The sequence below is a fragment of the Acomys minous genome (genome assembly GCF_964271855.1).
Source record: "Acomys minous genome assembly, chromosome: 20".
Classification (NCBI taxonomy): Eukaryota; Metazoa; Chordata; class Mammalia; order Rodentia; family Muridae; genus Acomys; species Acomys minous.
Genome location: NC_140502.1, coordinates 25,244,575 through 25,258,569, shown reverse-complemented (window position 1 = coordinate 25,258,569; position 13,995 = coordinate 25,244,575). Strand labels below are relative to the sequence as shown.

Sequence of the window (13,995 nt, the reverse complement as noted above, 5' to 3'; positions counted from 1 at the left end):
TCATCTCACCATACACCGCGTCTTGTGCGTGGAGGGTGTGGGTGGCCACGGGCTTCACAGAGAAGTTGTTCACTGGATTTTCCTCTTCTAGAAAAGTCTCTGTTATTATTATTTCTTTCTGGAAACTTATTGACCACCGCTCCGGGTCCAGCCTAGGCTGTGTGATGCTAGGGACAAGGCAGTGGACAGGGCGGCCCTAGCGTCCTCTCAGAATTTGTCGTCCACATACAGGGGACAGTATATACCTGTCAATAGACAGTGGCAAACCAGGGAGCTGCGGGCCAGGATAGGGGAGGCGAGGGGCAGCGTGGGTGCTGTGGACATCCAAAGGAGGCTCCCCCGAGTCTCAGGGACAGTTGCAGGAGGAGTAGGACACATGTGGGCTGAAGAGAACAGAGCCAGCTAAGAGGGGGCAGAGCCTGGCATCCATGCTGTGTCCTCAGGCCCGCCTGCCTCTTCCTTAGCGCTTGTCTGTCACTCTGCAAGCTGCCCGGCCACCTGTCCCTGTGCCAGGCGAGGCACTGGTTGTGGAGGCCGCAGCTCTCAGTGGAATATATGGTCGTAGAGTACCAAGGAAACACTGACTAGTCCGGGAGGTGGTACTGAGGCTGAGGTGCAGTCCAGAGGATGCATTTCAGGGTGGACGGCTGCACTAGTAAAGGCGCTGGGATGGTACAGGGTCAGTTGGGAGGAGCTAGAAGGGTCAACCCTGCCTGGGCGGGGCATGCACAGCAGCCGGTATGGCATGGGCAGGGCCATGTCTAGACCTGCTGTGCAGGCGAGGGCAGGAAAGCCAGCCTCAGGTAGACAGCAAGAGAGGGGGAAGGGAGAAGGGGACCCTGAGGAGAGAGGTAGAGGGGAGAGCGTGCGGCAGCGAGAGCTGACAGGAGCCCAGCATCCAGGGAGAGGCTGTGCCTGTTGCCCGGTGTCTGTGAAAATGGGAAAGCCCCTTGCACACTCACAGAGATCTTCCTCGCTGTGCACGAGAGAAGCCCTGCTTAAAACCATGAGGCAACAATATTTCCCTCCCAGGCGGCAAGGGCTAGTGAGAGGACCAGAGGCCGTTTTTCTGCCTGATGTGGCGTGTCACCTCTTTTTACTCAGCAGTTTTACTCTTGGGGACTTTTACATAGAGAGAGATGTCCTCAAGTGTGGGGAGTAATTATGGCCAAGGTTATTTATTTCCTCATTTGAGATAGGCTCTCACTAAGTAACCCTGGCTGACCTGGAAATCTCTATGTAGATTAGGCTGGTCTTGAACTCACAGAGATGCCTGCCTCTGCCTCCCACATGTCAAAATTAAAGGTGTGCGCCACTACCCCTGGCTCAAGGTTTTCTGGTTTTTGTTTTTAATAACATGCTTGCTAGAAGCTGGGAAGTGGGACTAAACAGACGGCCCCACAGGTAAGAGCACTCGCTGCTCTCGCAGAGGACCAGAGATGAGGCCCCAGCACTCATGGGAGGCGGCTTACAACACGTGTAACTCCAACTCCAGGGGAGCTGGGGCCCTCTTCTGGCCTCCACGTTCACTGGCACACATGTAAGACACACACACAAACACACATGAGCTCTTGACTAAAATAATCTTTTTTGTAAAAGCATGGAAAACGTGCATGTGTACGCATGTTCGTGTGTGCACGTCTGTGTGTGTGCGCGTGTGTGCACATGTCTATGTGCATGTGTGCACATGTCTGTGTGTATATGTATGTACATGTGTATGTGTGTTTGTGTGTGTGCATGTGTGTATATGTGCGTGTGTGTATATGTGCGTGCGTGTGTATATGTGCGTGTGTGTGTGTGTGCGTGTGCGCGCGCCGCGCGCCGCGCGCGTGGCAGCGTGCGGAATGAGTGACTTAGGCAGACCTGTGCACTGGCACATGATGCAGCTCTGACGGTGGCATGAGGGCCTGATGGGCTGGCCTTCCGTGTTGCGATGTGCCGCCGGGTATGAAGATGCTCAGAAAGGACACGCCGAGCAATGAGGCCCGCGCACGTGCCAGCCTGCCTGTGGCTGGGGACTGCACTCCGCATCAGAAGCCAGCGGAGGACTGTCCTTCCGGAGGGCGGCCTCACCTTCCCCTGACAAGGCCTCCCACACCAGTGGCTGACGCTGCTGGGCGTGGAAGGGCGGAGACTGAAGCCACAGACTCTGGGTTTTCAGTGTGAACAGAGAGAACAGTTGTAGGTGTGGTTAGCCCCGAATTCACCCTTGAAAACTTGGCCCGCGCGCACGCCTCCATAGCCATAGACGTGGGTTCCTTTGTTTTGTTTGCTTGGCTGGGCGGCGGCTGTTTGTTTTAGACAGGGTCTGTCTTTGTAGCTCTGCTCTAGAACCTGCTGTATACCCCGGGTGGCCGCGAACCCGGTATGATCTGTATTCCTTTGCTTGACAAGTGCTGGGATGACAAGCATGCTCCACCCTCTGTTTCCTCATCAATAATAATGTAACACCCCTTACCCAAGAAAAGGGGGGGAAATAGAGAGTAGAGGTTTTGTAAAAATTGTAGTCCCATTCCATCTTGGAACATTCTGGATGTATGAACGAATGGGGTGTGGCTCAGTGGTAGAGCCCCTGCCTAGAATCCCCCAGTGAGGGGCTGGAGGTGTGGCTCAGTGGTAGAGCCCCTGCCTAGAATCCCCCAGTGAGGGGCTGGGGGCGTGGCTCAGTGGTAGAGCCCCTGCCTAGAATCCCCCAGTGAGGGGCTGGGGTGTGGCTCAGTGGTAGAGCCCCTGCCTAGAATCCCCCAGTGAGGGGCTGGGGGCGTGGCTCAGTGGTAGAGCCCCTGCCTAGAATCCCCCAGTGAGGGGCTGGGGGTGTGGCTCAGTGGTAGAGCCCCTGCCTAGAATCCCCCAGTGAGGGGCTGGGGTGTGGCTCAGTGGTAGAGCCCCTCCCTAGAATCCCCCAGTGAGGGGCTGAGGGCATGGCTCAGTGGTAGAGCCCCTGCCTAGAATCCCCCAGTGAGGGGCTGGGGTGTGGCTCAGTGGTAGAGCCCCTGCCTAGAATCCCCCAGTGAGGGGCTGGGGTGTGGCTCAGTGGTAGAGCCCCTGCCTAGAACCCCCTAGTGAGGGGCTGAGGTGTGGCTCAGTGGTAGAGCCCCTGCCTAGAATCCGCCAGTGAGGGGCTGGGGCGAGGCTCAGTGGTAGCTAGCATGCACATGACCCATCTGTCCAGGCCACGAGATGTATGTGGGTGCTAGCCTTGTGAACAGTCTTTCATGCTCCCACATGCCTTGCCTTCTCTGGGATGACTTTTCCCTTGAGGCTAAGCCCATCTCTGTTCCCCACTGTTATGATTAATAAGAAGAAAATAAGATGTTAAGATAATAAGATGCCAGGCAACAGATAGTGTGTTGTAGAGGAGTTTATTAAATGAGCGTGGGAGGAAGGGTACGGGGGGGGGGGGGGAGACAGGGAGAGAGAGAGACAGGGAGACAGGGGGGGGCACGTGGATAGTTTGTCCTTTTATATGGCCTTGGTCAGTGCCACGCCTCCATGGCAGGTAAGCAGTGACATCACAAGTAGGCGGACTGACACAGAGTCCTGACACCCACCCCCCTCAGCTAAGTTTCAGCCGCCATGGTAGAGTTCAGATCTGCTCTGCTTTCCCAGGGACTCAGCAGGCTGGCCAGGGTTTAGTTCTCGGCCAAGACCGCGTGAGCCAGGGCTGTAGGCAGCGTGTGAGACGACATCTTATTTGTATGAGGCGACTCTACCCCAGGCTCTGTCCCTTTCCCTCTGCGTCCCTCTGGCTTTGTTCCTGAGAGTGCAGATCCCAGGAGCGATGGCTGCAGCTGCATCCGCAGGCATCCCTTGCCCTCTCAGAAGGGCATCAGGCTTCTGGGGAACTCTGTGTCACCCACTTATTGAGGACAAGTCAGCCAGGGCAAGCTGGAAATTGCCCGTGAAGAGAGAATGTCTTGTCTCCCTCAGCCATCAGAGCCCCCACAGGCCCTGGAGAGCTGGCCGCAGGCCTGGCCAGGAGGCTTGGCAAAGTGCATCGTGCACCGTGCACCTCCCTACGGCTAGAGACTGGAAGGGACCACAGACCTAAAGATGATGAAATGTGACCTGTCTCGGCTTATTCCAGGTTCAAAAGGAAAAGGAGAGGAGGAAGGGGGGAGAAAGTGTGTGTGTGCACAGCCTTGAAGGAGAAGTAGAGCATGAGGAGCTGAGCTCGTCTTCCCGGCTGCTGGGGGAATGTGTGAGTCACCGTCACTTAGAAGGCAGTGGGGGAAGCCTCCTTACTTAAGTCTTTGAATGAGCCGCGTTTGCATGTGAGAAAACATTCAGAAAACACCAGGGAGGTGTACACTGAGCACTCGGCTTGCCTTGGAAGTCAGTTCATCGCGCAGCAGTCTCTGACAGCACTGCCAGACCGACAGCGACACCGTACAGAAAGAAGTAGCCCCACTGCAAAGGGACAGTTAGTGCAGTATTGTCACAGTGGCAGAACAGATCCCAGAGATAAAACACATGCTCACCCCTCAAAAAGCGATGACTAAACAGAGGGCTCACCCGTGCCACTCGCTGCTCGGGAAGGGGTGAGCATGTGTGACATGTGACTCGCTCATCTCTTTCACATCCCGTAGCCTGCTTAGCTCAGCTTCTGTCTAGGGGGCTTGATAGTGTCATCAGTTGCCAGAGAACAAATGTTCCCCACTAGTCAGTGTCAGGAGCCCACACGTGGGAGCAGTGGGCAGGTGGGAGCAGTGGGCAGGTGGGAGCAGTGGGCAGGTGGGAGCAGTGGCACAGGTGGGAGCAGTGGCACACGTGGGAGCAGTGGGCAGGTGGGAGCAGTGGCACAGGTGGGAGCAGTGGCACAGGTGGGAGCAGTGCACAGGTGGGAGCAGTGGGCAGGTGGGAGCAGTGGCACAGGTGGGAGCAGTGGGCAGGTGGGAGCAGTGGGCAGGTGGGAGCAGTGGCACAGGTGGGAGCAGTGGGCAGGTGGGAGCAGTGGCACAGGTGGGAGCAGTGGGCAGGTGGGAGCAGTGGGCAGGTGGGAGCAGTGGGCAGGTGGGAGCAGTGGCACAGATGGGAGCAGTGGGCAGGTGGGAGCAGTGGCACAGGTGGGAGCAGTGGGCAGGTGGGAGCAGGGGCACTGGCATTGATGCTCACCTGGGCCTCTCCCTGTTGATGAAAAGAGGATGTAAGTGGATTGAGAATGGCCCTGCCACCTTTTTTTTTCTTTCTTTTTTTGTTTCTTCTTCTTCTTCTTTTTCTTCTTCTTCTTCTTCTTCTCTTCTTCCTCCTCCTCCTCTTTTTTTTCTTTTCTTTTTTCTTTCTTTTTTATTTTTGTTTTTCGTTTTGTTTTGTTTTTTTGAGACAGGGTTTCTCTGTATGGCCTTGGCTGTCCTGGACTCACTTTGTAGACCAGGCTGGCCTCGAACTCACAGTGATCCACCTGCCTCTGCCTCCCAAGTGCTGGGATTAAAGGCATGCACCACCACGCCCGGCTCTTTTTTCTTTTTACACAGTGTATTTCTCTGTCTCCCTGGCTGTCCTGGAATTCACTATGTAGACCAGGCTGGCTTCGAACTCACAGAGATCCACTTGCCTCAGCCTCCTAAGCGCTGGTATTAAATACATGCACTATCACGCCTGGCTCCCTACCCTGTCTTTAATATACGGTCAGTGGCCACATCCCCACAGGCCTGTCTCCCTGGGGTACCCTGGGCTACCCTCAGCACTCTGGTCTCCACCTATAGCGCCCAGTCTGGGGCTCTGCATTCCCTGACTTCCCACTCTCTGCTCCCAGCGTCACACCGTGCCACCTTCCTCCCACTCTTGTCCTGTTTGTCCTTAGTGCTAGTTAGCTGACTCTGCCCATGCCAGCCTAGAAAGGGGAAGGTGACAGGTTCCTGAGTAGCAGCTGGTGCGGTGACTGAGGGGGACACAGTGTGTGGCCGTCTGTGCTGGGTTTCCTTCCCTCAGCACCTTGCCTTCAAGGCTCATCTACTGTGCCCGAAGTCAGACTTTTGTTTCTGTTCTAGCTGTAGGTTTAAGCTCAGCTGGTTCCCTGCGAGGCACCACTCAGCGCCCGTGCACGTGCAGTCACGGCTGTCTGCGTGGCACCTCTCAGCGCCCATGCATGTGCAGTCACGGCTGTCTGCGTGGCACCTCTCAGCACCCGTGCATGTGCAGTCACGGCTTCCTGCTCTGGGGTATGAGCTTCGTAAGGGCCCGTCTCTGCGTGCGCTGTCCTTCGCCGTGCCTGGCACTTTTTCCTTGCTGTGTCCACGGAGCGATAGTGCTCCATCGGCGTCTGATGAATGAGCGGTGATTCAACACAGCTCTGGTTGTTGACTTATCGCCTCGCCTCCCAAAGCACAATACCGGTCACCACATTCTCAGCAGTGTCGTGTGTGGCTCTCTCTCTCTCCTTAGTGTTTTGGGGAGAGCGTAGGTCCTGACGCACCGGCACGGGGGGGGGTGGGGGGTGGGGGGGTGGGGGGGTGTGCTTTAAATGGCAGCAGGTGCTCTGTAGAAGACTGCAGCGTCGCCTGAACGGCACGTTTCAGACAGTTGTCAGAGCCAGGTGCAGTAATCCTGTAATTACTGTAATCCCAGCACTGGGGAGGCAGAGGCAGGAGGACCACCACAAGTCGGAGGCCAGCCTGGGCTACTCAGCGAACCCCCTGAGCCCGCTTCAAACCAAAGAAAGCACAAGGCTGTCAGTAGCAGAGAGCAAAAAGCCAGCAGTGTAAGCCAGACAGAGGGTGACTTCTCCACTGAGTGAGGCGCCCATCGCGCGGCACCTGGGCCAGCATGGCTGCCTCATGGTCACCAGGGAAGCAGGAGCATTTTTAGTCAGGGTCCCTGGACAAAGCTGTCAGTCACCCTCAGTCGCCGCTGCTGCTACTGCTGCGGTCAGACCAGTGGGTCTGCCATGTGGCGAGGGAGTGGGCACAGAGCACCATCCAGCTTTATGTTTGGGGGGGGGGGTGATTTCCTCAGAGCTAGCTGCAAGAGAGGCTGGGAAATGTAGTCTTGGAAGGAGGGGAAGCACAGCCTGGCAGGTGGGCAGTGGGCCACCGCAGTACATCTGTTCCCTTCCCACGGAGCCTGGGCCCTCCAGTGCTCCCCTTAACACCCACCCCCACCCCCGCGCAAGTGGCCGGAGTCAGGGCCACGGGGTTCTCCGTGTGTCTGATTGATCCGGGTAAGTCCCACTCTGCCGCCAGCATTATGAATAAAGCGTCCCATATGTTGAGCACTTTCTGATGACAGATCATGCTGTAGACAGTTGTCACAGAGTCATTTCTACAAACATATCCCTCCCAGAGCCCTCACCATTCCCACTCAGCAGATGAGGGAACTCAAAGGTCAAAGGTTAAGTAACTGTGGGTGTTTACACTGATAAATTCTCCCCTTGCCCTGTATTCTGAATAAGAGGATTAGAAACCAAAGCCTGGCCTGTTTGCATGGCCGGACCACTGTCCTAACTTTCACCTGATTAGCTGGGGCTGGGCGGAAGATTTGTGGAAATGCACCCGGTGGAGGAAGCCACACTGACAGGCTGTTTTCACTGCAGCGCACGAAGGCTTAATTCTTGGCACGTCCAGCAAATGGCGGGTGACAGGGGAGAGAGGGGATCTGGGCGCCCTGCGGGATTTCCCAGGCAGCAGAGCGTGTGCAGATGCGCGGGCAGGCCCGGCTAGGCCTGGCCTCAGCCTCCGTGTGACCTTTTACGCCGCCGCCGCCGCCGCCGCCGCCCTTGAAGGCAGCTAGACTCAGTTGAGGTCTTCTGAGAGTGGCTGCCTAGGTGCGTCTGACCAACCCTGCTTGGTGGAGAGCTTTGATTTCTACAGAAGCTGTCTCTTTAAGACACTTTTCCCAGGCTGTGTTCTCTATCTGGTGGCCTTGTTGCTGTGAGATAAGACGCTGTGACCGAAAGCAGCTTGGGGAGGAAGGGGTTAACTTTGTCTTACAGTTTGTAGTCCAAGGAAGTCGGCCAGGATCTCAGGCTGGCCAGGGACCCGGACACAGGGACCCAGGCATGGGCCGTGGAGGGGCGGGGCTTACAGGCTGGCTCACAGGCTGGCTCAGCTTGCCGGCTGTCCCATCCAGGGCCACCCGCTTTGCCCACAGCCCGATCTAGGAGCCGGTTTCTCAGCTGACACTCCCGCCTCTTGGCCTAGCCCGTGTCAGGCTGACATAAAAACTAGCCAGGACATCTGATCTGCTAAGCGTGTAGCCGCAGCGCTACGGGGCGCTACTTCTCAAGCTAACCGACCCGAGTCCGATCCCTGGGGCCACATGGTAGAAGGAGAAAGCCAGTTCCCCGCAAGCTGTCCCCTGACCTCCATACGTGCTGTCACTGGCTCGCCTGCACCGTCGCGTGTGTGCACACACATAAACACACATACAATCGACCAACCAGTCAGGAGATGGAGACAGGAAGGTGAAGAGTTAAAGGCTGCCTTAGCCACATAGTGAGTTCAAGGCTCTCCTGGGCTATAAGAGGTCAGCTTCACAAAGTGGACCACAAGCCGGAGTAGGAGCCCTGGAAGAGCTGCCACAGGGTGTGTGGAGGCTTGGCAACTCAGCAGTCAACATTGAAAAGAGTAGTTCACACACCCAGAATAAAACATAAAACCCGTGCCTGAACCCCCCCCCCGTGGGAATTTGTAGGGAACCCTGGGCACAGTCCGTGGGAGAACGGACATGGCACTGAGGCCCACACCTGTAAAGCCCTGCGCTGGGCTGCACAGGGACGGCCTGTTGCAAAAGGGGGGAAAAAAGGAAAGAAATCTGCCAACTTTCTTTTCAAGCGCGTTTGTTCCAGCTCCGTTACCACCCACAGTGACTGAGAGTTCCCCCGCCCCAGCTCTAGCACAGTTGGTGTATCAGACTCTGACATTTCGGCCGAGCTGGTGCACGTGGAAATGGTCACACAGTGCCTTGTCCCTAAGCGGCTTCCCTGCCGCTGTCTGCCTGGCAGCCGCGCAGCCTCCCTGGGCTAGCTGCAGGCAGGAGAGCAGCCTGGGCCCCCACCTTACCTTCAGAGGCAGGTCAGCCAGGGGCGTGGAGGGTGAGGAGGTAAGGTCCCCGAAGCCAGCAACCCAGTCAGAGTCACGGAGGCTGGCGCCCATCACCGAGAGCACGTGCCAAATCACTAGTGTGGGTTATTAATAGAATGTGGGTCGTGAGAAAGGCGTGATTAATTGCGTGAGCGCAGCAGCTGTCGAGGGCCTCGGTTTTCCCGCGGCGGAGTCCTTTCTTCCTGCATCGGCTCTTCCTTGTTGGACTGTGGGGGGAGGCAGGTGAACAAACAGCTCTTTCCCCGATGTGATATTTCAAAGGTGGGGTGAGGCTGGGCATACTGGGAATCTCCTCTAAAGGAGGCTCCATTGAGTGGGTTTCTCAGACAGTCTGGAAAGGGCGGTGCAGCCCTCGGTGGGAGGCCGCTGGGGTGGGGGGCTGCTGCGGTGGGGGGCCCTGCTGTGGGGGGGCCCTGCCTTGGGGGGCCCTGCGGTGGGGGGCTGCTGTGGTGTGCTTCTTCTGCACTCAGCTTGGAATGCCCGAAGCCACTGCCACAGCTGCTGGCACCGGGGAGGGAGAATCAGCTCTCCTGCATGACACTTGGCTGAGAGTGGGTGTCTGGCCAGGCGAGGTACACACCAGTCATTCCAGCGCTCAGGAGACTGAGGCAGGAGGTTCTCAGACTTGAGGCCAACCCGGGCTTCATGGAGAGACCTAGTCTCCAAAAACAACAGAAGTAAAGGGGGGATGTTTTAATTAGCTTTGCATTGCTGTGATAAAATACCTGAGACAAGAAACTTTAAAAGAAGAAAGGTTGGTTTGGGCTCACAGTTCCAGAAGTTTCCCTGCGGTCTGGAGCAGGTATGCTGCCTCACCGCGGGGCTGCCAGGAGCATGCTGGCCGGCCACGACACCAATGCCTGCTTTAAGAGGGTTTCAGTGAGGGCCAAATCCAAGGTCATGACCCTGCAAATAGCCCCCAAAGGCTGTTTCTTGACACAGTGAATCTGGTGTTGTGGGACCTTAGTCACACACTGCCCTGAAAGGCCATTTCATGTCACAGGAAGCAAACGGTGCTGCGGTGAGCGGGAGCAGCTGGGGTCACCTGTGTCACGGTCTTTCCTCCGCTGTCTCACTGGGGACTGTTGTCCCTCGGGAGCTGTAGTAGACCTACATTCAGTGTCCCCAGGCTGACCCTGTCACCCAGACAGGTCACTACACATCGGAAGCTTTGTCCTTGTCCATCAAGTGGACAGGTCAGACTCGATAAGAGTGCACTTTCCCTTCACCCTGAGGACACAGCCTAGGAGGCCTGTGACACCCCTGCAGTGTGGCCCCTGAGCACACAGCCTTGGAGGCCTGTGACGTCCCTGCAGTGTGGCTCCCTGAGGACACAGCCTAGGAGGCCTGTGACACCCCTGCAGTGTGGCTCCCTGAGGACACAGCCTTGGAGGCCTGTGACACCCCTGCAGTGTGGCCCCTGAGGACACAGCCTTGGAGACCTGTGACATCCCTGCAGTGTGGCCCCTGAGGACATAGCCTAGGAGACCTGTGACACCCCTGCAGTGTGGCTTCCTGAGGACACAGCCTTGGAGACCTGTGACACCCCTGCAGTGTGGCCCCTGAGGACACAGCCTTGGAGACCTGTGACATCCCTGCAGTGTGGCCCCTGAGGACGTAGCCTTGGAGACCTGTGACACCCCTGCAGTGTGGCCCCTGAGGACACAGCCTTGGAGACCTGTGACACCCCTGCAGTGTGGCCCCTGAGGACACAGCCTTGGAGACCTGTGACACCCCTGCAGTGTGGCCCCTGAGCACACAGCCTAGGAGACCTGTGACATCCCTGGAGTGTGGCCCCTGAGGACGTAGCCTTGGAGGCCCGTGACACCTCCGCAGTGTGGCCCCTGATCACACAGCCTAGAAGGCCTGTGACACCCCTGCAGTGTTGCCCCTGAGCACACAGCCTAGGAGGCCTGTGACACCCCTGCAGTGTGGCCCCTGAGCACACAGCCTAGGAGGCCTGTGACACCCCTGCAGTGTGGCCCCTGAGCACACAGCCTAGGAGGCCTGTGACACCCCTGCAGTGTGGCCCCTGAGCACACAGCCTCGAGGCCTGTGATGACCCTGCAGTGTGGCTCCTCCCACAGGGAGAGGCAGCAGAGTGTCCCTAAAAGGCCATGTTCCCTTAAACCCAAATGACCGTTACACTCCTGTCCCTTCAGGTCCCTCCTGTTCTTTTCTTTCTGTTAGGACAGTGCTGGCCTGACAGGGTCACCACACAGGGACTCCTATCAAGACTTTGCGGGGTTAGCGACTCAGCCCTGGCCGTCCTTGTCTGGTCCGCCAGCTTGGACCACGGCTCTCCAAGCCCATGCCCGTGGCCAAGGGGAGGATTCCAACCTGGGAGTCCCTGCTGGACATGGCCACCTGTCCTTCTTTTTCTGGGACTCTGTTCTTGGTCTGTAAACCTGTAGAAGGTGAGGTGCTTGGCCTGTGCCTGATGGGTCAGAGCCCATCCTGCAGGGATTGCTGAGGTACCTGCAAGGTTCAGGTGTGTGAGCTCTGGCTGAACGCCGCCCTCCCCTCTGCCCTCCTTCACTGCTGCCCCATTTACCCCTCCCCTGTGCTGCATGTGGTGAGCCTAGCAGATACGCCTCCAGGTTCTTAACCCCAAAGGGTTTTTAATCCCAGCATTCAGAAGGCTCTGTGAGTTCAAGGCCAACCTGGTCTATATATTGACTTCCAGAACAGCCAGGACCACATAGTGAGACCCTGTCTCCAAAAAAAACCAACAAAAATGTATATTACTTCAGCAGGAGGGGAAAAAAATAAGGAAAGCAATTTTCTTTGTAATTTAAAGGGGCCCGGTAAAATTTTACAAGCACTGTATTCATGGGCTTCCTGACTGTCCCCAGAAATGTGCTCATGGCAAGCCTGACAGTGACAAAGGAGGCATCCTGGTGTCCTGCGGAACATCTTAAAAGTCAAAGTTGTTAGGCCAGCTGAGTAACAAGCAAGGGCCCAAGGGGCTGCATCTGGGTTCTTCTGAAGCGTGTGCTTCCTGTAGTGGCTGGGTCCACATACACTGACTGTTGCTAATTTTATCTTTTTTTTTTTTTTTTTTGGTTTTTCGAGACAGGTTCTCTCTGTGTAGCCTTGGCTGTCCTGGACTCACTTTGTAGACCAGGCTGGCCTCGAACTCAAAGTGATCCCACCTGCCTCAGCCTCCCGAGTGCTGGGACTAAAGGCGCCCGCCACCACGCCCGGCTTTTTTTTTTTAATGGCCTGGTAGTGAGCTCTGAGAATCAGCGCACGCGTGTGTGTGTGTGTGTGTGTGTGTGTGTGTGTGTGTGTGTGTGTGTGTGTAAACAGAAATCCAGGTCATCCTGCTTATGTAAAAGAGGAAATATACAGATTCAGCCTAGGAAAGCTTGCTAACAATGGCGTCAGGAATCACAGAATCCAGGGCCCACAGCGAGGTTGCCAGGTTCATCTCTTCCGCCCTCTCGGCTCAGTGGGGGCAGTGGATGGTTGGTCTTCTGTGTTGTTTTCTCAGAGGGGCAGGAGAAGATCCCTGGCAGATGTAAGGACACGTGACTCACAAGCGGGAGTCAGTAAGTTGTCCCTTCCTTCACATGTCCTCCGCCTGCCCTGGGGCTCACTGGGCTTGCAGGCCAGGGACGGGGAAGCCGTGGAGAGACAGGAGGACACTGTGCACGTCAGGCCTGCAGCGCCTTGCCCCACAGAGGTCCTCAAGCTTGTGGCTGTCCCCGTTGCTAAACCTCCCGAATGTGCCACGACACCCAGCTCACTCAGTCACTGAACCCAACCACTGTGTGGGTGTGGCCAAGCATGCCCCAGGATGGCGGGTATGAGGCCAGCCTCGCCCCACGCACACTCCCCTCCGTCTCTCTGTCTGCTCTTTCTATCTGTCCTTCTCTCTTCTCTTGTGCTTATACACACAAGACATGAAAGAGAAGCAAGCAGGCACATCCTCGGTTCGGTTTTACAGATATTTTGATTTCTGGATATTACTGGGTCCCTTGCGGTCTTCCGTGTTGATCTCCTGTGGGCCTGTATGGGTGGCCCGTCTACATCGCCTCCTGACTCAGGCCCGGCCTGTGCTGGTACCTGTGACATGCACAGAGTCAGTTTATCCACACAAGCCGGACAAGCTGAGTTCAGTCCCAGGACCCTCCGAAAAGGAAGAAGGAGAGGACGGATTCCCAAAAGTTGTCCTCTGAGTGAGCTGCTTCTCACTTTATGTGCTCAGAGTTTTACATTTTTTTTTTCACTCAAATAAATTCAACGCTATCAAATATTCATGCACCTAAACTGACGTCAGAGGCGTGCTGTTTGTCTCTCCTTCCCCGTGCATAGGTCTCTGAAAGAAATGTCCTCGCGCGTCCCCTACCTCTCTATCCATCCCTTGTCCTCACTGGCATGCTCCCCTCCACTCTGGCCTGCTGGCTGCTCCCCAAGTGCGCTCATGCACTCCTGCCTCGGGGGCCTTTGCAGCGGCTGTCCTGTGGCCTGGGAGCTCTTCCCAGGGCGGCCATCCTCTGCGATCTTACCCATCTGGGTGACTTTCCTCATGGCAGCTTCAGCCGGCCGTGTGCGTTGGCAGCCCTGCCCCCAGCCGGCCCTGGGCTTGTTCAGCCGCCTCCTCCCCGGCTAGGATTTCTCCTCACCCGAGGACAGCGAGGACAGAGGACAGCAGGCTCTCCTGCTTCTAGCATATTCTCAGGGCCAGACTTTGATTGGTGTTTGTCAAGTGTGGCAGGTGGCTGTCCCAGCAGGAAGGACCACACCGCTTGGCCAGAGGCTTGACCTTTCCTTTTCCTTTTTCATAGGTGCATCCATCACCTTTGACTTTGGCTCTCGGGAGATCTCGAAGGTTCACTAGTATCCAAGGCATGCGAAGGTAAGTACTGTGGTTATTTGTTTAACTGTTACACATAACACACATGTCTTTATTATTTTTATTTTTTTATTTAATTTTTTATTAATTTAT

General features: G+C 56.4%; 1 protein-coding gene across 4 annotated transcripts in view; it reads left to right on the top strand.

Moving 5' to 3' along the window:
* SIPA1L3 (signal induced proliferation associated 1 like 3) overlaps positions 1–13,995 on the top strand; it is a 216,770-nt gene that overhangs the window by 72,879 nt on the left and 129,896 nt on the right. For all 4 annotated transcript variants that reach the window (XM_084771148.1, XM_084771145.1, XM_084771146.1 and 1 more), the window contains exon 2: positions 13,835–13,905. The gene's annotated coding sequence lies outside the window, so the exon portion shown is untranslated. The remainder of the gene's footprint in view (positions 1–13,834; positions 13,906–13,995) is intronic.